This window comes from Talpa europaea (genome assembly GCF_964194135.1).
Source record: "Talpa europaea genome assembly, chromosome: 13".
Classification (NCBI taxonomy): Eukaryota; Metazoa; Chordata; class Mammalia; order Eulipotyphla; family Talpidae; genus Talpa; species Talpa europaea.
Genome location: NC_140080.1, coordinates 46007352 through 46033641, shown reverse-complemented (window position 1 = coordinate 46033641; position 26290 = coordinate 46007352). Strand labels below are relative to the sequence as shown.

The 26290-nt window shown below is 50.7% G+C and overlaps 2 pseudogenes across 2 annotated transcripts in view; one reads left to right on the top strand and one right to left on the bottom strand.

The window, feature by feature from the left end:
• Positions 1–673: 673 nt before the first annotated feature.
• Positions 674–4906, top strand: LOC311183321 (class I histocompatibility antigen, Gogo-C*0202 alpha chain-like; annotated as a pseudogene). Its single transcript has 5 exons — positions 674–737; positions 1025–1294; positions 1538–1662; positions 2740–2959; positions 4800–4906. The product of its transcript is annotated as a class I histocompatibility antigen, Gogo-C*0202 alpha chain-like (transcript).
• Positions 4907–12066: 7160 nt separating this feature from the next.
• LOC311183320 (class I histocompatibility antigen, Gogo-OKO alpha chain-like) overlaps positions 12067–26290 on the bottom strand; it is a 37313-nt pseudogene continuing 23089 nt past the window's right edge. Inside the window, exons 2-4 of the transcript in view lie at positions 13599–13910; positions 12301–12569; positions 12067–12182 (exon numbers count right to left, since the gene is read on the bottom strand). The product of the transcript in view is annotated as a class I histocompatibility antigen, Gogo-OKO alpha chain-like (transcript). The remainder of the gene's footprint in view (positions 12183–12300; positions 12570–13598; positions 13911–26290) is intronic.

The window sequence follows — 26290 nt, the reverse complement described above, 5'->3', positions numbered from 1 at the left end:
TATTTTTCATTGACCAACCAAAACAACAGACTAAACGCAGAAGAAAATATGACAACTCAACTGCCATGAGACAGAGACGACACTTGTAAACTATAAACTGTAAAAGGTCACTTCTCACCACCATGCTTATTTTCAGAAAGCTGATTCTCTTTAAAGCAGTTATCATGCGATGGGTTATTCATAATTTTCTAAATAAAATAAAAACATGCTTAAAATGGTTTTATTCCCTGTATGGTGAAGAATGATAGGTTTGTCCACGTAATACTATCCTTGGCGGTCCTTGAGAACGCGGACGGCTGCGCGCGCGGAGACTCTGAAAGGAAAAAGTGTGAGACCCGGTGAGGCAGCCCCGGGCCTGGAGGAAGCTCTCGGCAGAAGGGGGGCGGGGGCGGGGCGAGCCCCAGGTGTGGGGTGAGGCTCTCGGGTCTCGGTCCCGGGGCCCTGTGGGGCGGGGAAGGCGGCTGTTGGGGACTCCCCACCTCCCCCCAGGGGCACCTCTCCCTGCACGGCCGGCGTGGGGCCCTCCCGCCTGGACGCTGGTGGCTCCGCCCAGTTCCCTCTCCCCGCGGCCTGAGGGCGCAGAGCAGCCGGTCAGCGTCCCCGCGGCTCCGGGCACCGCGTCTCCACCCGCCCCGCCGGGGCGCCCAGCGTCTCGGGCCGGGTGGCGAGGACCATGGGGCCCCCGCACCTCCTGCTGCTGCTCTTGGGGGCGCTGGCCCCGACGGAGGCCTGGGCGGGTGAGTGGGGTCGGGAGGGAAACCGCCGCTGAGGAGGGGGCGAGGGAACCCCCGGTGGCTGCAGCGGCGGCGCTGGACCCGGTAAAGGGTCGGTTCCGCCGACGCCGCCCCGTTGTCCCCCATCAACCCGACCTGTCCCGGTCCTTCCCCGCCCCTCCCCGCCCCGCCTCCTTTTGCCCCCCAGTCTCGGCCCTTCCAGCCCCGCAGCCCCGGAACAATTTAGCGCCCCCCTCGCCCCCTCCCCCCCGCCCTGTCTCCCCAACCCGGGTCTCCCCTCCCGCCCCCAGGCTCCCACTCCCTGAGGTATTTCTACACCGCGATGTCCGGGCCCGGCCCCTGGGAGCCCCGCTTCATGGCCGTGGGCTCCGTGGACGACACGCAGTTCGCGCGGTTCGACGGCGACTCCCCGGGGCCGAGGATGGAGCCGCGGGCGCCCTGGATGGAGTAGCTGGGCCCGGGGTACTGGGACGAGGAGTTGCGGAGAGCTGCGGGCGCAGCACGGACATTCCGAGAGAACCTGCTCGACCTGCGCGGCTGCTTCAACTGGAGCGAGGCGGGTGAGCTCCGAGGCGCGACCTCATCCCCAGACCCCGCATCGGAGCCGCCCCTGAGGCAGGTGGGCCCGCCCCGGCCCGCCCCGGGAAGAGCCCCCGGGGCTTTGCTCCCTGCAGTCAGTTTCGGTTTAGGTTTATTCCCCGGGGCGGGGGGTATGGGGGTGGGGGGAGAGGTGTGGGGGTGAGGGGGGGTCGTCGAGGCTGACGGGGCGGGGACAGGCTCTCACACCGTCCATAAAATGGAAGGCTGTGAAGTGGGGCCCGAGGGGCGCCTCCTCCTAGGGTACAGCCGGTTTGCCTACGACGGCGCCGATTACATCGCCCTGAACGAGGACCTGCGCTCCTGGACCCCCGCGGATGAGGCTGATGAGGCGGCTTAGACCACCACCCGGAGCAAGTATGAGGGGAGAGAGACCTGCGGTACTGCAGGGACTACTTCAGGGGCACGTGCGTGGAGTTGCTGCGCAGATTCCTGGAAATCGGGAGGGAGACGCTGCAGCGCTCAGGTAAGAGGGACCTTGCTAGGCCTTGGTGGCTTCAGATCTCCCTCAGGCTGACACCTCCGGGGAAAATAGAGTAATGGTCGAACACAGACCTCTTTCTGGGGCTTCCCTGGAGGCGCAAGGGGTTAAGCACAGCACTGTGTGGCTTTTGGCAGCCTCTGCAGCATGAGTTCTATCCCTGGCTGGTAGGACACCCACATGGCGCAGCAGACCTCTCCTGTCTCACCTGCTGCTCCCCTCAGCAGTGTATTTCAGTCAATCTGCCTGTTCTGTTCCCCACTGTGTCTCTGGTGAGTCCTCTCACCTCCCCACCCCCCACCTCTGGCCTGTACCCCAGGTCTTGTATGCATAAATAAATACATCTTAAAAATAAAAAACAGAGCCCTCTTTGGTCAGAGAGGGAGGAGACCTCCTGGGTTTCCTGTTCTGTGCTAGAAAGACTCCCCACAGGGCCCTACTTTTTCTGAAGGGATGTTAAGGAATCGTCTTTCCTGAGCTGGAGGGGAGGCCATCCCTGACATCACCCTTCACTGGATCCTTTTGACCTGGCAGCCATCTTGGGGACCATCAGTTTCTTACTATGTCTTGTTTTTGGTCTAATTAGCATTTTTCAGATCTGGCTCCTGCTTTTTTGAGTCCCCATGTCAGGAACATAAGTCTGTGTTCTCCTCCTTAGAGACCTGCATCTTCCTATCCTGAGCTCTTATCCTGATTTACCCATTCTAAGAAACAGATTATCCCAGACTCCTCTGATCAGGATGGTTTATAGGTTTTGTGCTTCCTCTTCCAAACCCATTGCCCTGTCCATTCTGAGGATGTTCACATGAGGCTGCTTCAGTCTCAGTGAAGGAAAAACCCAAAGTGTAATTGTTCTGACTCTTCTCCTCAGATCCCCCAAAGACACATGTGACCCACCGCCCCACCTCTGAGCATGAGGTCACCCTGAGGTGCTGGGCCCTGGGCTTCTACCCAGCGGACATCACCCTGACTTGGCAGCAAGATGGGGAGGACCTAACCCAGGAGACAGAGCTGGTGGAGACCAGGCCTGGGGGAGACGGAACCTTCCAGAAGTGGGCGGCTGTGGTGGTGCCTTCTGGAGAGGAGCAGAGATACACGTGCCATGTGCAACATGAGGGACTGCTGGAGCCCCAAGTCCTCACTTGGGGTAAGAAGGGAACTTGGGAAAAGAGCTTCTCAGGGGCATCAGGAGCCCTTCTGGAAACTTTTAGAGGGACAGGGTGAGGTCTGTGGGTCAGAGTCTCACCTTCCCTTCCCTTCCAGTGTCCCCTCCTCAGTCCTCCATCCCCACTGTGGGCATCATTGCTGGCCTGGTTCTCTTTGGAGCTGTGCTCACTGGCACTGTGGTGGCTACAGCTGTGATGTGGAAAAAGAAATACTCAGGTAGGGCCTCCCCGGTGGTGCAGCGGGTTGAGCACAGTGCTATGAAGCTGTCCGCAGCCTCTGCAGTGCGGGTTCGATTCCTGGCCAGCCAGGGAGATTCCCACATGGCATAGCAGACCTCTCCTGTTCCGCCTGCTGTTCCCCTCAGCAGTGTATTTTGTCAGTCTGCCTGTTCTGCTCCCCTCTCTTCTCTGGTGAATCCTCTCACCCTCCTGCGCATCTGGCCTGTACCACAGCTCTTGTATAAAAATAAATAAATCTTGGGCCTCTCCTGGTGGCACAGTTGGTTGAGTGCCACGCTGTGAAGCTGTCCACAGCCTCTGCAGCGCCGGTTTGATCCCTGCCAGCTGGCGAGGGTCCCACATTGCACGGCAGACCTCTCCCGTCGCACCCGCTGCTCCCCTCAGCAGTGTATTTCGTCCATCTGCCTGGTCTGTTCCCCGCTCTGTCTCTGGTGAATCCTCTCACCCTCCCGCACATCTGGCCTCTACCCCAGTTCTTGCATAAATAAATAAATAAATCTTTTTAAATAAATAAATCTTAAAAAAAAAAAAAGAAATACTCAGGTAGGGAAGTGGGGGGTCTTGTCTACTGGGGGCTTTCAAATCCCAGGTAGAACTTGGCCTACCTGGTAATGGGAAGTACCATCCACATACTGTGTTACCCAGTCTGGAGCTGATTGCTACTCCTCAGTCTTTTGTAAACCACTTATAAAAATGAATCACCACTTGTTCACCTTGATCATTCTTGCCGGAGTCCAGCTCTGGTGAACAGGGTTGAGAGAGGAATCTGATTGAACTGAGGAAGTAAAGAAATGACAGACACAAAATAGAGTTTAAGAGAAGTGGGACCCGGGGCACACAAGGCCTCTCATTTGTGCTGGAGCTTCCTGAGTGCCTGGTGCAACTCATTTTTATTGCTACAAACTGCCCCCTCCCTCCTGGTTAGTTACTAGGCAATGAGCATTCTCTTGGCATTAGCCTTGTCCAGGCACACATTCACCCCAGGGTTCTGCGCTATCAGGTTATTCTGTTTCTTTTCTAATCTAGTTTGTCCCCCAGACATAGTTTTGCAGACACAAGAAAGAACATCCCAATCTATACACAGGCCAGTCTTTGGACCTGTGCTGACCCGTCTTCCAACCATGACTCTGATGTTTTCCTTTTCTCAGCACTTTATGCCTTAGGGGATCTCCAACAATTCTGATCATGGGATCCTGATTCCCAGCAAATGTCAGAGGGGAAGGTCCCTGTTGAGGACAGTCTCCAGGAGGTGGTTGCTCCAGTTGCCCTTCATCTCCTTCCTTCATATCTCCTGGTCCTGCCCAGAGTCCTCAGGCACAGTTTTGGAAACTTCCCTGTGACCCAGAGAATTCATTTAAGATTTCATGGCCTGACTCATTTGTGGTCTTATAGGATGTTTCTTCCCACAGGTGGACAAGGAGGAAGCTACACTCAGGCTGCAGGTAAGTGTAGATCAGGGGTTTGGTCCCTGAGCCCCTGGGGACAGTGTAGATGGAGCCCTTGGGGATGTCACCCACATCAGTCCCTCCTGTGGTCTCATCTCTCGTGGCTCTGACCAGGTTCTGTTTTGTCCTTCCCCAGGAAGTGACAGTTTCCAGGGCTCTGATGTGTCTCTCTCAGCCCCTAAAGGTGAGACCGTGGAGGCCTGCGGTGGGAGGGGCTGGGCCAGAGAGGATGGGACCAGGTGATGGGGAAGCTGTGAGGGAGACATTCTGAGGATGCGGTGGACTATGGAGAAGGTCAACACTTCCCTAACTTTGTTCATGATCATTTTCCTTCACAGTGTGAGCCAGCTGCCTTTTGGGGACTGAGTGATGCAGGATTTCTTCTCATCTTCGTTTTGTGACTTCAATATCTGCTGCAGACAGGGCACCTGATGAAATTTTCTGTCATCAACAAAGACTCTAAATGAATTTGCAACGGGGGGAGGCTGGGAGAGTGTCGTCAAGAGAAGCTCTGCCTCTCACTCTCCCAGCCCAAGCTTTTATTAAAGACATGAACAAAGAACAAGAAAATAGCACGCAATTGTGTTTGTGCTTCTACAGATTATTAAGTTACTGCTGGAACAAGCTTTCCTGATTAGCAGGGAACATGCGCACAAGCCAGCACATCCTCAGAGAACAGGAGTCAGTTCTGGGAAGAAGTTTTGTTTGCGGAACTTCTAACGTCCTGGAACTCAGTGTGCAGAGTAAACAGGACCTCTCCAAATACTCCAGCTCCCTTGAGGGCAGCAGGCTCCCATCATATCTCCCTTTTTGTTTTTAAAGCAAAGTATAACTAGTTTTGGCATAGCCTGTATGACTTTTGGTGTGGTGATTTTTGTTTGTTTGTTTTTTAAAGATTTTATTTATTTATTTATTCATTCATTCATTCATTCATTCATTTATTTATACAAGAACCTGGGTAAAGGCCAGATGCGCAGGAGGGTGAGAGGATTCACCAGAGACAGAGTGGGGAACAGAACAGGCAGACTGACGAAATACACTGCTGAGGGGAGCAGGGGGCATGACAGAAGAGGTCTGCCGCGCCTTGTGGGACCCACCCCCGCTGGCCAGGATCAAACAGGTGCTGCAGAAGCTGTGGACAGCTTCACAGCCTGGCACTCAACTGCCTGCACCACCAGGGGAGACCCTGGTGTGGTGTTTTAAGTGATGCAGCAACTCCTGTATGAATGTGATAGAAGGGTCTCTTGTCACCGATCCTGGAGTTCATGTGGCTACCGGCTGTTTTAGTATTAAGAGTGTGACATTTGAACTAGATTCCCAATATATCTGATTGATACATTGTTGCAGATACGAGTCACTACAAGTAACACCATACATGGAATAGGATGCAGTATAACTAACATGAACATTTCCTGACAACATATGGATTAAGCACACAGGCGGAATCAAAAATTTTCTATTTTGAAGGTCATGTTCATATGAGTTTGGGTACCTTTTTCAGTATGCTGTAAGCCTCCCACACATGTAGGGAGGAGACCCAGCTTTTAGATGGAGTTATGCATAGGCCTGTATCTCAGCCTTTACTGTTCCCCAAGTTCTCCTGGTTTCAGATTTTCTCAGTCCTGCCAGAGAGAGCATGGCACCAGAGCAGCCTCCAGGGTAGGGGGCAGGCTTAGCATCTATCTGGCTACTCCCTACTTGGAGGGGCCAAGTAAGGCAGTGCAGCGGTGTCCTGTCTGAGCGGGTCTGTCCAGGAGATATCTGCAAGCTGAAGGTTTATAGCTTTTAACCTGTGGGAGACAAAACTAACCAAGAGGTTCAGAATGCACAGACCAGAGAGAAGGCCATCAGGGGTATGGCAAGGGGCTGAGCAGGTTGGGAGTGAATTTTGGAGGGTCCTAAAAGGGAAAAAGAAACCTTGAGTTTGTATGTAAGGGAATACAAAAAAACCCACATCTTTAAGTCTATCTGTCGTAGGAATCTGGCTCTACATTTATTTATTTATGCAGTGCCTCCCAGGTGATGCAAGAACACCATGGGACTCTCCTTTTTTGTTGGAAAGGCATATGAATGATTCTAACTTTTTTTTTAAAGATTTATCTATCTATACAAGAACTGGGGTACAGGCCAGATGTGCAGGAGGGTGAGAGGATTCACCAGAGACAAAGCGGGGAACAGAACAGGCAGACTGACGAAATACACTGCTGAGGGGAGCAGCGGGAAAGTCAGGAGAAGTCTGCTGCGCCATGTGTATAGATCCCTGGCTGGGGATTGTACTCATGCCATAGTGGCTGCGGATAGCTTCATAGGTTGCATCTTAACCCCTTGTGCCACCAGGGAGGCCCCTATTTTTTTTTCTTTTTAACAAATCAAGTTCTGGTATTAGTAGAGAGAAGGATCACATAATTTCTCCTCTTAGATAAGTTCTGTTGGATATCTGTTTTTTCAGCTGCCCCCAACCCTGTCCTTAAGTGTAGTTATCCCAGTGCTGACTCGGTTCCAAATTTATGGGATTTTAAATGAGTCAAAAATCACACTCACTGTTGAAAAGTCAGACCCATAAAACCATGATTATCCTTTCTGAAGAATTATGCTTGTGGTCTGTGGTGTGTGTAGAAGGAAGGGGGAAGAGGAGGGAAGCGTAGTGCTTGTGAGAGAAGCAGAGGCAGCGTTAATGTCACTGTGAGTAGAAGTTGTGCATAGCAAGTGGTCTGAGGCCACATTACTAAAGATACTGTTTCTAGAATAGGGAAGTGCTCTACACTGATCATTCATTCAACTGATAATTGTTGTATCAAATATGTGACAGGCTGTTTTTCATGTAGGAAACCTAAATGAACTAAAAACATCCCCAGCTTGCAGGCCTGTGGACGTGTGTCCTAGTGGGAAGGGGAGACAGGAGTCTGTGTGATAGTAAATAAGGGACGTGTCTGGTTAGCAGTGGGTAAGGGTTGTGGGAAGGTGACCAGAGTCAGCGTGCGGGGACAGGGAGGATGGCTGTCTTCCTAGTGCTCCTCACTTAGAGGATTGTTGAGAAAAAATTTGAGGGACAGCTTGTCCACAAGTCTGTCCAGGGAAGCTGTGATCAGACAGGACAACCTCCAGTGCTGATGCCTGAGGCAGGAATGTGTCTGTGTGACTGAGATGAGCAAGGAGGCCAGCTGGCTGGAGCAGAGGGTAATAGAAATGACACCATGTAGGCCTCAAGCATGTTGAAAGGGTTTTGACTTTTCTCTGTGTAAGTTGTGGGGTTACACAACTTTTCTGGACAGATATTGACTTGTGAGATTTCTCTTTAGAAGCCTCAGTCTGACTGCTGTGAAGAATCAAGTGTTGACGAGTGAGAGGTGGAAAGAAAAGTGTAGGAAACCTGTGCAGATTCCAGGACAGAGAGGTTGGTGGCCTTGTTGGACTGTGAGCAGGAAAATAATATGAAGTGATTGGATGTGGGTATATTTAGAGATGGATTTGACAGCATTTCCTAATGGAACATCTGGACTGTGGAAAGAGGGTCAAGATTGACACTCGTATTCCAGACTGTGGAGTAGAGATGTGGAGGGCCTGCAGGGATATGAGGAAGGTTCTAGAAGTAATACATTTCAGGAATGGCATCCTAGGTATTCAATTTAGAGTGTGGAAACTGAGATGTACCAGAAAGTCAGAGATGGTGGCAGTTGGACAGACACGCCTGTAGCACAGGTGGATCGTCTGAGCTGAGAAATAGCTTTGGGAGATGAGATAGAGATAGATAACCCTCGACCATGAATGAGGTCACCCAAGGAGTAATTCTTTCCATTTTCTTTCTTTGCAGAAGAGAAAGGAGCAGGACTGGACCCTAGGGCCCCTGGTATTCAGCAGAGTAAATTGCACAGTCCAACACCACTTGCAGAAGGCACAGAGACCAGGGAGCCCCACTTCAGCGAGCACAGGAGTCACATGGACACTCATGAAGACACAGAGGGTCTAGAGTAGATCCTGAGATTCTATTCTGAGACCCCTCTCCTTGTCTTAGGGGAGAATTTAGGGTTGATTCCAAGAAGGGGGCACTTCATCCTTGGAAACAGAAACAGGAAGAAGTAACGGATCCTGGAGTCCCGAGCTGAGCTGTAGCTGTGCTCCATGCACTGCTGTCACCACCGCTTGACAATGCATATCTTTGTGAAGACCTTGATGGGCAAGTCCCTCATGCTTGAGGGGGAGCCCAGTGACACCATCGAGACTGTCAAGGCCAAGATCCAGGACAAGGAGGGCCTCCCCCATGACCAGGAGAGGCTGATCTGTGCAGGTGGATGATGGGCCACCCTGTCTGACTGCAACATCAGGAGTCCACCCTGCAACTGGTCCTCCACCTCCAGGTTGGGATGCAGATCTTGATGACCCTGACAGGTAAGACAGTCACCCTTGAGGTGGAGCCCAGTGACACCATCAAGACTGTCATGGCCAAGGTCCAGGACAAGGAGGCATTCTCTCTAAGCAGCAGAGATTGATCTTTTCTGGGACACAACTGAGGAGTGGGTGCACCCCATCTTAGTACAACACCCAGGAGTCCACACTTCATTTTGTCGTGTGCTTGAAGGGAGTTTTCTTAAATATATCTCCCTTTTAAGCTTTCAAAATATTTCATGGTACTTTTCTTTCAATAAAGTTGTTGCATAAAAAAAAAAGGACTCCAGAGACTGAAGGACCCTCTTTATTTGGGGTATCTGCAAAGAATGTGGGAACCAGTTGTTTTTATTTTTTTTAACATCATCTTTCATTTTTGTACAATGTACGCATTTTCATCTTGGTTATAGTCCCCGTGAAATTCCCTCCACCCGTTCACTCGTGGACTGTCACCGTGGTCCCTTGTGCTCTTCCCACCCTTGTTTTGATCCTACTACCTTCTCCCCTCCTGCAGAATGTCTCTGGGTTACAGTTGCATGTTCATTTTCAATTTTACTTTATTATTATTACTTTTTTTTCCTGATCCCTTCTTTGGATCCTCTACATTCCTCCTATAAGTACCAGTTGTTATGACTTGGAAACTAGGTGCTTTCTTGAGTCCCTAGGACTCCCTAGGGAGGTAACTTGAGTACCTGTCACTTGTCACTAGACCTGGTGCCCTTTTCACAGATCCCTGTCCTGCCACTGGGGGCCCAGCGAGCCTGGGGAGGGCCTGGCTGAGCAGGAGAAAGGGCAGCTCTTGTCTCCTGTGCTCAGCCCTGTGGCCACAGGGGGGCGCTGCCGCGCTGCTCCGGATTCTGGTGGAGCCGCCAGGACGGGGCGGGGGCTGAGGTGGGCAGAGTTAGGGGTCCTGGAGGGCGGCGTCCTGGGGTGAGATGCTCTGTGAGGAGTCAGAGAAGCAGGGCTCAGAGGAAAGGAGACTCCGGAGCCTGCCCTGTGTGTGAGGTTTCCAGCTTTTCTCGCAGAACCCCTCTCTCCAGTCCCTGGACGGCGATACCTGGGAAAATTGGAAAAGAGAAAAAATTTTCCTTCTACAGCCTATTAAATAATGAGGGCATTTGAAAAAATAACATTTAAAGAACACTGTTAGATTTACAGAAAAGTTGCAGCGGTAGTACAGGTCTTGTTTATCCCACACCATTTCCATTTTGTTAACATCCTACATGAGTACAGGTATTTTTTTACAACTAATGCAGCAATGTTGACATAATTACTAAATGCCATACTTTCATTAGTGTTTGCTACTGTCCATTTTATGCTCCATAATCCCATCCAGTTTGCCTGGATGACAGTTTCTCAAACTTTTCTTGTTTTTATAGCATTGACATTGGTGAGGAGTGATGTTTAGGAGATGTGTTGGGGTCACAGGTGGGGGTTCTTGGGTCACCTCTAAAAAAAATCTTCGCCAGAGTCCTCCTTTCAGTGGCGTGAGGGCACAAACACACACACACACACACACACAGAGAGAGAGAGAAAGAAGATGTCTGTGTAGACACAAGCAGGCAGAAATTGTTGCCCCCGGAGTGGGCGGGTGTGTTAGGAGAAGCCTGCAGGCCCCAGGCAGCAGCCTTGGGGGCAAAGCTGCGTCATCCTGGGGCAGAAAGGGCACGGAGGTAGTGTTCTTGTTGGGGGGGCTTCATTCTTTTGTGGGATTGTCATCTGTCTTTAAATTAATTATTCTTATGATGTGACAAGCTTCATTTGTCAGGAGCAGCGAGTCTCTGCAATGGCTCCATCCCCACATGCCATCTCTGGTCTGTGCCTCCTTATATTTCTTGTAGCATCTGATACTTGCTATCTCAGCTGGCCCCAAGCATGTTTCATTTATATAGTTGGTTTAATGACTATGTTAACCACTTCTACCTCCACCTCCACTTTCTGGTCATGTGACCCCTCCACCCTAAATTTTCTACTCTTGGCTTCCATCAAGGAGCACTGCTCAGGACTATTGTCCCTCAATTTAGTTTTTTTTTTTTTTTTGACTGGGACTGTGGGTTTGGGAAAGCAGACCCCAGGGGTGCAGGACCATTTTCCATTCAACACATCAGCGCTCATCATGTCCACCTGACTCATCACTGATGGTGTTAACCTGCAACACCAGGTTAAGGCAGAATTTCCCAGATATCTTCCTGCAAAACTTATTTTTGTTCTATTTATTTATTTATTATTATTATTTTTAAAGATTTATTCATTTATTTACACAAGCACTGGGTATAGTCAGAAGTGCGGGAGGGTGAGATAATTCACCAGAGCCTGAGCGGGGAGCAGAACAGGCAGACTGACAAAGTACACTACTAAGGGGAGCAGTAGGCATGGCAGGAGAGATCTGCACACCTTGTGGGACCCTCGCCGGCGGCCTGGGATCAAACCAGTGCTGCAGAGGCTGCGGGCAGCTTCAGGCACAGCCCAGTGCTCAACCACTGCACCACTGGGGAGGCCCTGTTCTATTTATTTAAATTCTGTTGTCTTTTGAAGTTAGTCACTATGGGTGGCTCACATTTATGGGTGTTCTGCTATAAACATTTACATGCATGCAGAACCTGGTCAGACATGAGACCACAGGAGGGACTGATAAAGGTGACTCCCCCATGGAGTCCATTTACACTGTCCCCAGGGGCTCAGGGATCAAACCCTTGATCCACACTTACCTGCAGCCTGAGTGTAGCTTTCTCCTTGTCCTCCTGTGGAAAGAAACATCATGTGAGACCAGGGAGCAATCAAGTCAGAACACCTAAAGGAATCTTTTAATCCTGCACAACAGGGAAGTTTCCAGAACTGTAACTAAAGACCCAGGTCAGGACTGGGAAAAATGAAGAAAGGAGGTGAGGGGGGATTTGACCAAATGCCCTCTGGGCAAAACCCGTGTGTGTGAATGGTACTTCCCATTAACCAGGCAGGGCAAGTTCTCCCTGGGATGTGAAAGCCCTCAGTGGACAAGATCCCCCACTCCCTTCCCTACCTCAGCGCTTCTTCCTCCACATCACAGCTGCAGCCACCGCAGCTCCAGTGAGCACAGCTCCAAGGAGAACCAGGCCAGCAATGATGCCCACAGTGGGGATGGAGGACTGAGGGGGCACTGGAAGGGAAGGGAAGATCACACCCTGAGCCCAGACCTATCCTGAGCCTCTGAAGGGCTCCAGAAGGGCTCCTGATGGCCCTGAGAACAGCCTCAGTGCCCATATCCTATTCCTTACCCCATCTCATGACTTGGGGCTCCAATAGCCCCTCATGCTGCACGTGTATCTCTGCTCCTCTCCAGAAGGCACCACCACAGCCGCCCACTTCTGGAAGGTTCCATCTCCCCCAAGCCTGGTCTCCACCAGCTCCATCTCCTGGGTGAGGTCCTCCCCATCTCGCTGCCAGGTCAGGGTGATGTTCGCAGGGTAGAAGTCCAGGGCCCAGCACCTCAGGGTGACCTCATCCTCAGAGGTGGGGTGGTGGGTCACATGTGTCCTTGGGGGATCTGAGGTGGTAAATCAGAAAACTCACTTTGTGTTTCCTCCATGGACACTGAGGAATCCTCATGAGACCATCCTCACAATAGACAAGACAACTGGTGTGGCAGGAATGACAGGGGTGAAGGATGTCCTGAGAAAACTCCATACAGGCTTTGTGGACTCCACCCCCATGACACTGGGAACTACAAATCCCACGATCACCAAAGGGAAGGTTGGGAGGACCTGAGGGTGGAGTTAAGTAACTAGGCTCTCCGTTTGGGTATTTAACTGGTCATGTGGCCGGGAGTCTCTGGCTTGGCCACGAGGCATGCTAGGTTTCGCCACCTCCGTGGGTCACTGGGATTCCAGGTCAGCAGAACGGGTAGGATGCATTTACGAACTTATCTCCCTCTTTTTCTCCCTGAGTTATTCATTTCCCATTTCCCCTTCCCGTGTAAATAAACCTTTCATCAACCTTTTGTGTGTGTCTGCAGTTTAGCATTCATAAGTCCCCTTTAAGCGCGCAGGTGAGGACCCACAGTCAGGAAACCCCATTTTATATTAGGGTTTGCCCTGTAACAGCTAGAAGCATAAAATGTAAAAAAACAGGCTAATCTGGGGAATCTGTGAGAATCTCCTATTCCTTAGAAAGTTTTAGAATGAGGATGAGAACCCAGGGTAGGATGAAGCAAAGGGGGTGGAACACAGACTTTTTATTCCTGACCTGGGTGGAAGGTGAATGACACAGAAAAGCAGGAATCACATAACTGAAAATGTTCTCAGACCAGAAACAAGACTGAGAGAGAAACTCATGGTTCTCAAACAGGCCCCTGGTCAGAAGGACCCGGTGATGTGTGATGTCAGGGACTGTCTGTCTTTCTCAGGAGATACGGGATCCCTTCACTGTCCTTCAGGAGAAGCAGGAGTCTCTGGGAGTCTCTCTAGTGCAGAACATGAAACCCAGGGGAGTCCCCCTCTCGGCACTAGAGAGAGGACTCATTTCCCGCAGTTATTCCAGGCAGGGAAGGACTGGGAGGCCTCCAGGCCCCTCTTACCCGTGCGCTGTGGAGTCTCCTTCCCGTGCTCCAGGAATGTGTGCAGCCACCTCAAGTACTTGTTCTTCACAAAGCCTCTGAATCTCTCTGCCTCACCCTGGGCCTCCCACTGGCGCCGGGTGATCTGAGCGGCCGTGTCCGCCGCGGTCCAGGAGCGCAGGTCCCCGTTCAGGGCCAGGTAATCCGCGCCGTTGTAGGCGAACTGACTGTACGCGCGAAGGAGGCGCCCGTCGGGCTCCAAGTCGCAGCCAGACATCTTCTGGAAGGTGTGAGAGCCTGTCCCCACCCGCGCCCACCCCCGCCGGGAATAAACTAAACAGAATGAAAGGGGGTGAAAGTCCCGCGGGCTGTTCCTGGGCATGTTGCAGAGAAGCCTGGGGGGGAGACCCTGAGCAGCCCCCCCACCCCCCGCCCCGCCCGTGGGGATGGGGGTGCTGACCCGGTCCCGACCCGCGCCAGCTCACCGCTCTCGCTCTGGTTGTAGAGGCTGCGCACGAGGTCCAGCTGCGCTAGGTACCACAGTGTGCCCTCCCTTAGCATCTGTGTCCTCCAGTCCCAGTCGTCCTGGTCCTCCTGCCGCACCTGCTCCGCCCAGGACGCCCGCGGCTCCAAGCTCTGGCCTGGGGAGTCGCTGTCGAACCGCCCGAACTGCGTGTCGTCCACGTAGCCCACGAAGATGAAGCGGGGCTCCCCGAGGCCGGGCCGGGACATCACGGTGGAGAAATACCTCAGGGAGTGGGACCCTGGGGACGGGAGGGGAGACCAGGGCTATTCTTCTCCCTTTTGGGGGCTCGAGTCCCAGGGGGGCGCCCACGAGACAGAAAGTGGGTGAAAGACGAGTGAGAGTGAAAAGCGGCTGCGGGACGAAAATGGCCGGGACTCGGGGGGCCAGAGGAGGCTGGGGTCTCGGGGGACGGAAAGGGGCTAGGACAGGGCTGGGCCGACGTGCTGGGACAACTAGGGCGGCGGCGAGGTCGCGCCTTTCCCACGTCCCGCCCACGCCCTCGCTCCCGCCTCTGGTAGCGCCCTTTCCCCTCCCGACCCGCACTCACCCGCCCGGGTCTCCCTCGGGGCCGCGGCCACCGCGAGCAGGAGCAGGAGGGCTGCGCCCCCGCATCCCCCAGGACGCGCCTCTTCCGGGTCTGGGGAGACGGAGTCCCGGCAGGTGAGTGTGGACTTTGGAACGGGAGCCGCGGGGCTGCTGATTGGCTGCTCCAGAGACTTCCAGGCAATGGGGAGTGAGCCCTGGGGTGAGTCACCAGTATCCAGGCAGGAGGACCCGCCCAGGCTGTGAGCCCAGAAGTGGAACTGAGGGGGGAGGGCGAATCCCCAGCAGTCACCTTCCAGCCCTGCACCCCGCGCTGGGGACTGAGACCCAGACAGCCACACCCCGAGACCTGGGACTTTGCCGCCCCCTCCTCTCCTGCTCCGAGACCTTTGTCACACCGTGTCCCTGAGTCCAGGCCCAGGGAGTGGGTCCGCAAGTCTCAAACATTTTTCTTTCAGAAACTCTGTTCAGTCTCACAAATTATTACGGATCCCATGTATAATTTTGTTACGTGGGTTACAGCTTTAAATATTTACTTTACTAGAATAAAACCTTTTTAAAAGATGTTATTGCTTCTTTACTTTAGAATATAAATAACCTGGGGCCTCCCTGGTGGCGCAAGGGGTTAAGCATCAGCACTATGAAGTGACCTGTAGCTGCAGCAGAACCAGTTCAATCCATGGCCAGGGAGCAACCCACATGGCACAGCAGACCTCTCCTGCCTCACCTGATGCTCCCCTCAGCAGTGGATTTCTGTAGATCTGCCTGTTCTGCTCCCCACTCTGTCTTTGGTGAATCCTCTCACCCGCCACACCTCTGGCCTCTACCCCAGTTCTTGTATGCATAAATAAATCAATCTTTTTAAAAAAAGAATATTAATAACCTATGGTATGCTAATGATGGAGTTTTTGGAGTCAGTGGGTTTGGAGTGTGGGGTCCTCGGGTTCACTCTGGGAAAGGTTTCACCAGAGTTCCTGTTTCAGCGACACGCGAAGATTCCCCAGGCGAGTTTCTCCACAAGACAGAGACATTAGTTATATTTAAAGAACAGATTTATTAGACAAGGGACAGAAGAGTACAGGACACTTGCATAGACACAAGCGGGAAGGACGAGCTGCCCCCCGAAAGGGACAGGTTTGCTGAGAGAGACCTTCATGGTTGCAGGCGGGCAGCTTTGAGGAGAGCTGCTTCCACTGAGAGTGGTCAATGAAGAGAACTGCAGGCATGATGCAGGTAATGCCCAGGCAGGAGGCTGCTGCTCTGCAGAGAAGAGAATTGGTGAAAAGATGCACCTGCATAGTCACAGGTGGGCAGAGGGATTGCTGCCCCCAGCCTGTGCAGAGACTTCACTGACATAGTCTTTTTCTGTTTGGGAGGGGTCACTCCTTGTGAGCCTTCTGGTTAGTTGTTGATGTTGAATAACTATGCAGAATCTGAAAGGGACAGGAGATTCTACAATGGGCTCAATCTTCATATCTTTACCCTTGGGCCTGTGCTCTAGACAGAAGTCTGATACCCAATTGGATTTTCTGCTTTGTAATCTAGGCTTTGGAGCCTAAGGTCTTGGTTTCTAGATCTGTGTCAATGGCTGTGTTAATCCCTTCTACCCCCTGCTCCTTGTGTGAGCCCCATTTTTTAAAAAATAATTTGATTACAGTGTAATGAATACTGAAGATCTTTCTAACTTAGTGGAACACTATATTACTTTAAAAAAATCACAGGTTAGCACAAGACCCAACCAATATGCAAGAGAGTGATGAGAACATATATTATTGAGCAATGAATATAATAAAGATTCCAGCAGAATTTCCAGTCTTGGTGCAATTGTAACAGGGTGCTGCCCAGGAAAAGGGGAAGGTCCAGGTTCCCTTGCCCCACTCAAAGGAGGGTGGAGCTAAAGAAAAGAGAAGAAGCTGCAGAAGAGACTGAGGAAGGAAGGAAGCAGGGTGGAGACATAAGGAGACCTGGAGGAGGCACATGGAACAGAGAGACACGTGAAGAAACTGCGCTTACCTTTTGGTCCTGAAACTGATGTGGGTGAGAGACCCATGGGAGGTGACAATGGCAGCTCTTATCTTGATTTTGAATTTTCTCTTTTCCTCCCAATCTTGTCTGGTTATTTTTGATCCTCTTCTGTGGGTCCCCACTAAAAGATGCTTTAGATTTGTGGCAGGCTTCCGGGCCTTGCTCTGGCCCGAAAGACCATTTGGGTGGTCTTTTACCCACAAGGGGATGGGTAACATGGGTGCTTGATTTAGAAACTATATTCTTTGTGTTTTCTGTATTGATTACTGATTGTATTCATGTTATAGAGCAACCCCGATATTAAACGGGTTCCTGGCTGTGGGTCCTCACCCGCGTGCTTTAAAGGGACTTATGAATACTCTACTACAGACACACACAAAAGGTTAATAAAAGGTTTATTTACAAGAGAAAAGGAAATAAGGAAAATGTACAACTCAGGGAGAAAATAGGGAAATAAAGTCTTTAATGCGTCCTACCCGATCCGACGACCTGGAAACCCAAAGTCACTCTCAGAGCTGGCCGGATGCTGCGAGCTGGCGGAGAGCCAAATATGGGGGCCTCCCAAAGCCCACGTGTCTGCCTTTTATATCCACCTGGCTGCTTAACCCCACCCTCAGGTCCCAGCCACCTTCCCTTTGGTGGTGATGGGATTTGGAGTTCCCAGTGTCTTTGGCTTTGACCTGGGGTGGGGGTGGAGTCCACAAAGCCTATATGGAATTAGCTTTGGGACATCCTTTTCCCCCTAACATTCAAGTTCCTTCCCATTACAGTCTTACATGTTTTCTATTGATGCAGTGGATGGCAGATCCTATTTAGAGCAGGCAGGTTTGCGGGGCCTCTCCCTGCCCTGTAACACAATGAACACTCCCATGCAGGCATAATTAACAAGTTTGCTTACTCACAGCTCTTTCCCTTTTAAGATGCATGGCCAGGGCCTCAGCACTCTTATCTACAAGGTTGGGCAGTCAACCCGCTGGCCTATCTCTTAAAGGGCATCCCCAAATGCCTGCATCTTTACCCCCTTGCCTGGCCCCCCTTGTTGGGGGACTTTGCAGCAAATGGTTGTGCCTGCTGAAAAAGGATGCTATTGATGGAGGACAGGAATGAAAAAAAATTAATAAATAAACTGCAAAAGGAAGCACCACACGACCAGAAACGTGGCTCTCACAAGGAGGTGGAGGTAGAAGAGATTAGCATAACCGTCAACACAGTTATGGAAACTAGGATCCTTAGGCACAGACTACATGTTGTGAAAACTAAGATCTTCAGGCACCAATGCCTGGATCACATAACATCCAAGTAGGTATCAGAGCACACATCCACAGGTAAAGATATGGAGAGTGAGCCCATGGTGGAATCTGCTGTCCCTTTCAGATCTGCTGTCCCTTTCTGCTTAGTTATCCAAAATCAGCAACTAACCCTAAAGCTCACAAGGAGCGGCCCCTCCCAAACAGCAAAGGACTATATCAGTGCAGTCTCTGCACAGGCTCAGGGCAGCACTGCCACTGGTTGTCTGCCCACCTGTGTCTATGCAGATGCCTCTTTTTACTAACCCTCTCTCTCCGCAGGACAGCAGCTGCCTGCCTGCCTGCCCGTGACCTGCACCATGCCTGGACTTCTCTGCACTGACCTCCTTCAGTGAAGGCCGCTCTCCTCAAGGCTTCCCGCCTGCAACCACACAGGCTTCTCTCAGCAAACCTGTCCCTTTCGGGGCAGCTCTTCCTGCCCGCTTGTGTCTATACAAGTGTCTTTTACTCTTCTGTCCCTCCCTTGCCTTAATAAACCTATCCTTTAAATATAACTAGTGTCTTTGTCTCGTGGAGAAACTCGCTGGGGAACTCACCATGTGTCGCTGAAAGGGGAGCTCTGTCGACACCTTTCCCAGAGTGACCCCAAGGACCCCATACTCCAAACCCACAGACTCCACAAAAACCATGTCACTATCAATGTAACAGATATGGACACAGTTGTGTATAAAAGGAACCCTTGGTCTTTAAACTGGTGCTCTGACTTAAGGGGCTACCCAGGTCTGGGACCTCATGCATGAATAATAAAGCTTCTGACCTCACCATTATGAAGGACCCCTTGTTCTTCCTCTGCCTGGGTAAAAGGCCAGAATTTATTTCTCCAACAAGAGGACTATGGAAATATAACAGAATAAGAAATATTCAATAATATTGTTTCAGGTTTCACTTTGCAATTAACCTTGGAGAAAATACCAAGGTTAAAACTGTATAGTTTTAACGTAGTATCAGTGGAATATTCCAAATTGTCTGGAAACACTACTTCAACATATTTGTGTAAGGCAGTGTCTGCATAGTTATAGTAAGGCAGTGTGTATTTTTTCATAGACTTCAACCAGAACAACAGACTAAACGGAGAAGAAAATATGAAGAAAATCCGAAGGTCTTCTAATGAGACAGACAAGAAAGACAATTGCAAAAATAAAAAAATGCAAAAGATCCACTCTTCTCATTGGCCTGATTATTTTCAGAAATGTTATTTTTGTTAAGAATACTTTCTCCGGCCTCCCCGGTGGCGCAGCAGTTGAGCGCTGGGTTGCGAAGTTGCCCGCAGCCTCTGCAGCGCCGGTTCGATCCCCGGCCGACTGGCGAGGGTCCCACATGGTGCGCAGACCTCTCCTGCCACCCGCTGCTCCCCTCAGCAGTGTACATCGGTCCTTCTGCCTGTTCTGTTCCCTGCTCCAGTTCTGGTGAATTCTCTCACCCTCCTGCGCTTCTGACTGGACCCAGTGCTTGTATAAATAAATAAATAATTTTTTTTTAAAGAAAACTTTCTCATTTAAAGAAAGTTTGCTGAATAAATGGTGCTGGGAAAACTGCGTCGCTACATGCAAAAGAATGAAGCTTGACTACTACTTCACACCATGCACAAAAACCAATTCAAAATGGATTAAGGAACTAGACATAATACCTGAAACCATAAAATACATAGAAGGAAATACAGACGAAACCTTACATGACATGCACCTCAAAGACATCTTTACAGACACGTCACCCAAAGCAGTGATAGTGAAGGCAAAGATAAACACCTGGGACTACATCAAATTAAAGAGCTTCTGCACAGCAAAAGAGACAATAACCAAAACAAAGAGAAACCCCACCAACTGGGAGAACATTTTTGCACACAACACTAATGATAAAGGACTGATCACAAAAATCTACAAAGAGCTGATGAGACTCAACAAGAAAAAGAAAATAATCCAGTCAAAAAATGGGCAGAAGAGCTAAAAAGAAACTTATCCAAAGAGGAAATGCAAATGGCCAACAGGCATATCAAAAAATGTTCAACATCACTTGTAATCAGGGAAATGCAAATCAAAACTACCATGAGATACCATCTAACACCAGTGAGAATGGCACGTATTAAAAAAATTAGCAACAACAAATGTTGGCGAGGGTGTGGAGAAAAAGAAACTCTCCTGCAAGGCTGGTGGGAGTGCAAAATGGTCCAACCACTATGGAGAGCTGTGTGGAGATTCCTTGACCTACTAAACATAGAGTTTCCACATGATCCAGCAATTCCACTCCTAGGTATTTACCCAAAGGACACAGAAACATTAATTCAAAAGGGCGCCTGCACCCCTATGTTTATGGCAGCACTGTTTACAATAGCTAAGCTTTGGAAACAACCCAAATGCCCAAAATAGATGACTGGATCAAAAAGATGTGGACTATATACACCATGGACTATTACTCAGCATTCAAAAAAGATAAACTCATGCAATTTGCAGCAACATGGATGGAGCTGGAGGGGATCATGCTCAGTGAAATAAGCCAGAAAAGAAAAACAAAAATACCGTATGGTCTCGCTCATAGCAGGAATTTAGAAAACCTAAATAAGAGACCAGGATAAAGACTAATTGCAATAAAGTAAAAAATCAAAATCAACAAGCAACTATAGACCAGAGACACATTACAGTGGGGGCGGGGGGAGGAGAAGAGGGTTTATGGTCAGAAAAAGGGCTGGGAATTGTATGGGGAATATAACCAAAATGAAAATGCACACATTATATAAAAATGAAAAATGATGTAAGTATATAAAATAATTTATTAAAAAAAGAATACTTTCCGTCAACATGCATTGGGTTATTCATATTATTCCAAATGAAATAGTTACATGATTAAACACAGCTTTATTCCCAGTGTGGTAAATATGGGGAGTGATATCTCATACACAAAAGTATACTTGGTGTCCTCACTTATTTACTGAAAGGAAAATGACTGAGAATCGCAGACCCAGTGCTTGGGTCATGGAGACAGGGTGAGGAAGCTTTGGGTGAGGAGAGGAGGGGCCAGATCAAAGCCCCAGGTCCCCTAGTCTGGTTCTCATGGTTCCAGGCCCCAGAGCTGTGTCTAGGGCAGGAAGGTTACTGTTGGGGATACCCCACTGCCCCCTTAGCCTCACTTCTGTCTCCACCACCTGTGCTGGGCCCTGGACACTTGTGACTCCTCCTCAGTTCTCAGTCCCCAAAGCCTAGATGGTTCCCAGGGAAGCCAATCAGCATGGCCCCCAGGTAAGTTTCCACCCACCAGCCTAGAGTCAGAAGCTCCCCTGACCCCAGTAGTGCTGGTCATGGGGCCCCCAACCCTTGTCCTGCTGCTTCTCTCCAGGGCTGTGGCCCAAACCTGGGCTGGTGAGAGCAGGGAGGAGGGAAAAGTCTTCTCTGGTGGAGGCTGTTGCCTTAGGCTCCTCTGTCCCCCCATGGCTCCTCTCAATCCTAGTCCCTTTCTGTCCCCCCACCCTAGCGCCCTCTTCTGTCCCCCTGAGTCCCACTCCTTCTCCACCTGATGCCCCTTTTCAAGCTCTCGAGCCTCCTCCCTTCCTGAACACTTTCTCCCCTCATGCCCCATCTCCCTGGGACTCAGAACCAGTGCAGGGAGGAGGTTCGGCCCAACTTTCACCCCTTCCTGCCCCCAGGCTCCCACTCTTTAAGGCTTTTAGAAATCAAGCCCTCCAGCCCAGCCTCAAGGAGCCCCAGTACATCGCAGTGGGCTACATGGACCACGCACAGTTCAGGCGGTTTGACAGCAACTCTCCAGGACACAGTGTGGAGACGCTGGAGCCCAGGGCGGAGCAGGTGGGGCAGGAGGACCTGGACAAGGAGACAGAACCAAAGACAATAGACAGAGAGGTTCAAGCTGCCCTAATGGCTCCTGGAGGACCTGCATGGCTGCTACAACCAGAGCTAGGACAGTGAACAATGCTTGCCCAGGGCCAGGTCACAGCTCCCATTCCCCAGAGACCTTTGCCCTTAGTAAGGGCCACAGTGATTCCCAGAGGCTATGGCACCTGCCATAGTGGAGGAGGAAGTTTGGGTAAAGCATGAAATGAACAACCCGGAGGGCAGGTACTTGGAGTGGATCCCAAGTCTCCTGGAGATGGGGAAGGAGGTGCTGCAGCTCAGAAGTAAGAGGAGCTACAGGGCCTTTGATCTCCCTGAGGCTCACACCCCACAGGGAAAACTGAATGGCCAGAAAAGCGCCCCCTTCTGGTCAGAGAGAACTGTCTCTCAAGTTTTCAAGCTCTGTATAGAGACTGGCCCTGAGGGTCCTATTGTTTCTGAAGGACAGTTAAGGAATCCAGTTTCTCCTGAGAAAGAGGGGAGACCATCCCTGAAATCACCCTGCACAGGACCCTTCACCCTTCAGCCATCTTAGGACCAATGAGGTTCTCTCTCGAGATCTTGTTTTTTGGTCAGAGAGCATTTTTGGAGATCTCACTCCTGCCTGTCTGTGTCATCACCCTCCACCCAAGTCAGCAACAAAATGCTCAGAGACCTGCATCCCACCCTGGGCTCTCATCTGCTATCCCGGACTCCCAGAGCAGGCTGGTTTCTGGGGTTTGTGCTTCCTCCCTCCAAGCATGTTTTCCTGTCCATTCTGAGGATGGTCATGAGGCTGCTTCAGTGACCACAGAGGAAATAGAAACCATAAAATGTCCGATTCTTCCCACTTAGGCCCCCAAAGGGCATGTGTGACCCAGCACCCCATCTCTGAGCATGACATCACCCTGAGGTGCTGGGCCCTGGGCTTCTACCCTGTGAACATTACCCTGACCTGGCCCAGTACACGGTGCTGGTGGAGACCAGGCTTGGGAGATGGAAACTTCTGGAAGTGAGTGGCTGTGGTGGTGCCTTCTGGAGAGGAGCAGAGATACATGTGTCATGTGCAGCCTGAGGGGCTGCTGGAGCCCCATATCTTGAGATAGGGTAACTAGGGGGACTTGGGCACAGAGCCTCTTCTCAGGAAAATCAGGAGCCCTCTGAGAACTTCTAAGGGTCAGACTAAGGACTGGGGTCTCCCCTTCCCTTCCCTTCCAGTGCCCCCTCCTCAGGCCTCCATCCCCACCGTGGGCATCACTTCTGGCCTGGTTCTCCTTGGAGCTGTGCTCACTGGAGCTGCGGTGGCTGCAGCTGTGATGTGAAGGAAGAAGCACTCAGGTGGGGAAGGAAGTGGGGGATCTTGTCCACTGAGGGCTTTCAAGTCCTAGGGAGAACTTGCCCTGTCTGGTTAATGGGAAGTACCATTCACACATGTGTGTTGCCCAGAGGGCATTTGGTTCAGTCCCCCCTCACCTCCTTTCTTCATTTTTCCCAGTCCTGACCTGGGTCTTTAGTCACAGTATTCCAGGATTAGAAGATTCCTTAAAGACTGTGTGGGCTGACTCCTCCCTTGTCTCACATGATGATTCTTCCCACAGGAAGACAAGGAGGAAGCGACACTCAGGTTGCAGGTAAGTGTGGATCAGGGGTTTGATCCCTGAGGCACTGGGGATAGTGTTGATGAAGCCATTCAGTTTCCATTCATGGTGGTGATTTTCATGTCTTCATATCTTAAGGCCACTTATTAATGGCTCAGCTCACCATACAGACATTCACCTCTTCTTTGACTTCAACTGTGGACAATAATTTACATTGTGGGGTAGAATTGGAGGGGCATTCTTTGAAGGAAAGAGACCACAGTTATGTGAAGAAGGTGACAGAAGAAAAGCAGAGCAGCAAGCAGGAAATGGTTGTAAAAATGAGAAATTAGGGTATCGCTGGTGGTGCAGGCAGTTGAGCACAGTGCTGTGAAGCTGTCCGCAGCCTCTCCAGGGGCACGGCAGACCTCTCCTGTCTTGCCCGCTGCTCCCCTCAGCAGTGTATTTCAATCGGACTGCCTGTTCTGTTCCCCACTCTGTCCCTGGTGAATTTTCTCACCCTCCTGCACATCTGGCCTGCACCCTGGTTCTTGTATAAATAAATCTTGAAAGAGAGAGAGAGAGAGAGAGAGAGAGAGATTATTCAACACTGGCATTACAAAGACTGAGCACATTATTTTTTTTTTGTATGTCATGGCACATTCTGTCCTTGTTTTCTTCAATGTATTTTATGGTTTCTGGTCTTAAGTCCCAGCCTATTATCCATTTTGAATTGATTTTTGTGTGAGGTGGGAGACAGTGGTCTAGTTTCATTCTTTTGCACGTGGCTGTCCAGTGTCCCCAGCAGTTTATCGAAGAGGCTTTCCTTGTGAACCCCTCATCCTAACCTTGTCTACATAAACTTCACTGGATGGCACGTTGGAGAAAGGGGTTTGCTTCTTCCCATCAGTAGTTGTATTTTAAAATTACAATTCATTTTACGTTCTCCATTGTCTTTCAGCAACCTTAGGTATTTACCTGGAACTATTTCAAAAGCACTTGAAACAATCGAAAGATTAGAGGCATATGTCCATTAAAGAGGAAAGTAAATGATGAACCCATCTGGATCAGGACCATTAATATCTGACAAGACAGAACAAGGAAGAGTGTGGGCTGACAGAGCAGCAGGAACAGGCCCTGAGGGTTGAGAGAGGCAGTGAGGGGGTGAGTGTCCTTCCTGCAGGGTGTCCAGGATCCCCTAGTGTTGTCCAGGGACACCTGCCCTGTGCTCTGTACCCCCCTCTTTTCCTTCTCCACTTGGAACAAAAGGAAGCACTAATGGGGAGACATGTGTCCTCCTGGGACAGTTTTGAGTCCAAGTCACTTCCTGCTCCCCTCCCATGAGGTGGGTGGATTTAGGGCCTGGACTGTGCTGAGAGCTGGGGTGGGGGTGAGGTATATCCTGCAGCTGCAGCCCCTCCCCCCAGGAAGTCTGGCTGGTCATCTACCCTGGGGAGAGGGGGGCGTGGTAGTGCCAGAAAGGCACAGATCTGATTCTCTATGATATGAGCAAATGTGTTAAGAAAAGCCCTGGAGCCCTCGGTGGCTTTCTCAGGTTTTTATTGAACTTTTACATGTAGTGCAGCAACCAGGTACAGGGCAGACAGGGGTGCTGGGGTGCCAGGAGGCTGGCACTCCTTACTAGGCTCTCTGGCAGTTCTCCCTCTCCTGTGTTCTCTGCTTCTCTCGGCCAATATAAATACTGCAGCCCTGGCCCACAGAAGTAAACAATACAACTGAATATAACAATGTAACAAAATGCAGGTATTCCATCAGGCATGCGATGCTAATGGTGGAGGGCAGAAAAGCCTGACAATCATTTACCCTGCAGGGTGGATAACTTTCAGTGTTTTGTTGGGAAACTGTTATCCCATTGTAACAGGATGGTCTCCAGGAAAGGGGGAGGTTCCAGGTTTCCTGCCCCACCCAAAAGGAGGGTGGAGTTGAGCAGGGAGAGAAAAAGCTGCAGAGGAGACTGAGGAAGGAGGATGGAGCCAGAAGGAGACCTGGAGGAGGCACATGGAGCAGAGAGACACGTGAAGAAACTGCACTTGCCTTTTAGTCGTGGACTGGGTGACATAGATGTGGGTGAGAGACCCGTGGGGAGGTGACAATGGCAGCTTATCCCTTGATTGCGATTTTTTTCTTTTCTTCCCATACTTGTCAGTTGTTTCTGATCCTTTTCTGTGGGTCCCCACTGGAAGATGCATTAGACTTGTGGCAGGCTTTGGGGCCTGGCTCGGGGCCAATCCCGTTTGGGTTGACTTTTACCCATGAGGGGATGGATAACTTTGGGTGCTTGATTTAGAAACTATATTCTTTGTTTGTTTGTTTTTAAAGATTTATTTATTTATTTATTTATTTATTCAGGCACTGGGTACAGTCAGAAGGGCGGGAGGGTGAGAGAATTCACCAGAGCCAGAGCCGGGAGCAGAGCAGGCAGAAGGACCGAAGTACACTGCTGAGGGGAGCAGCAGGCGGCAGGAGAGGTCTGCACGCCATGTGGGACCCTCCTCCCATGGCCGGGGGTCGAACTAGCACTGCAGAGACTGTGGGCAGCTTCGCAACCCAGCGCTCAACCGCTGCACCACCAGGGAGGCCCCTATTCTTTGTCTTTTCTGTATTGTTCCCTAATTGTATTAAATTTACTTTTCATTAAAGATTCATATGTTTTGTGTTGTTGGGGAGCATGGCAGAACCTATTTAGAGCAGGCAGGTTTGCGGGGTCAGGGTGCCTGTCTCCCTGCCCTGTAACACCATCTTCCCTTCCCCTCTGGCGCTCCTCTGGTGTGTTCTTTCACACTCAGAGTGTGCTCTGCCTTTATGAGGCAGATGGCAGAAGCGATTTGGAGCATACAGATTTGGGTGTCCCGGGGTGCCCCTCATTCTGCCTGCTGATTGAGGGTGTTTTCTCTGA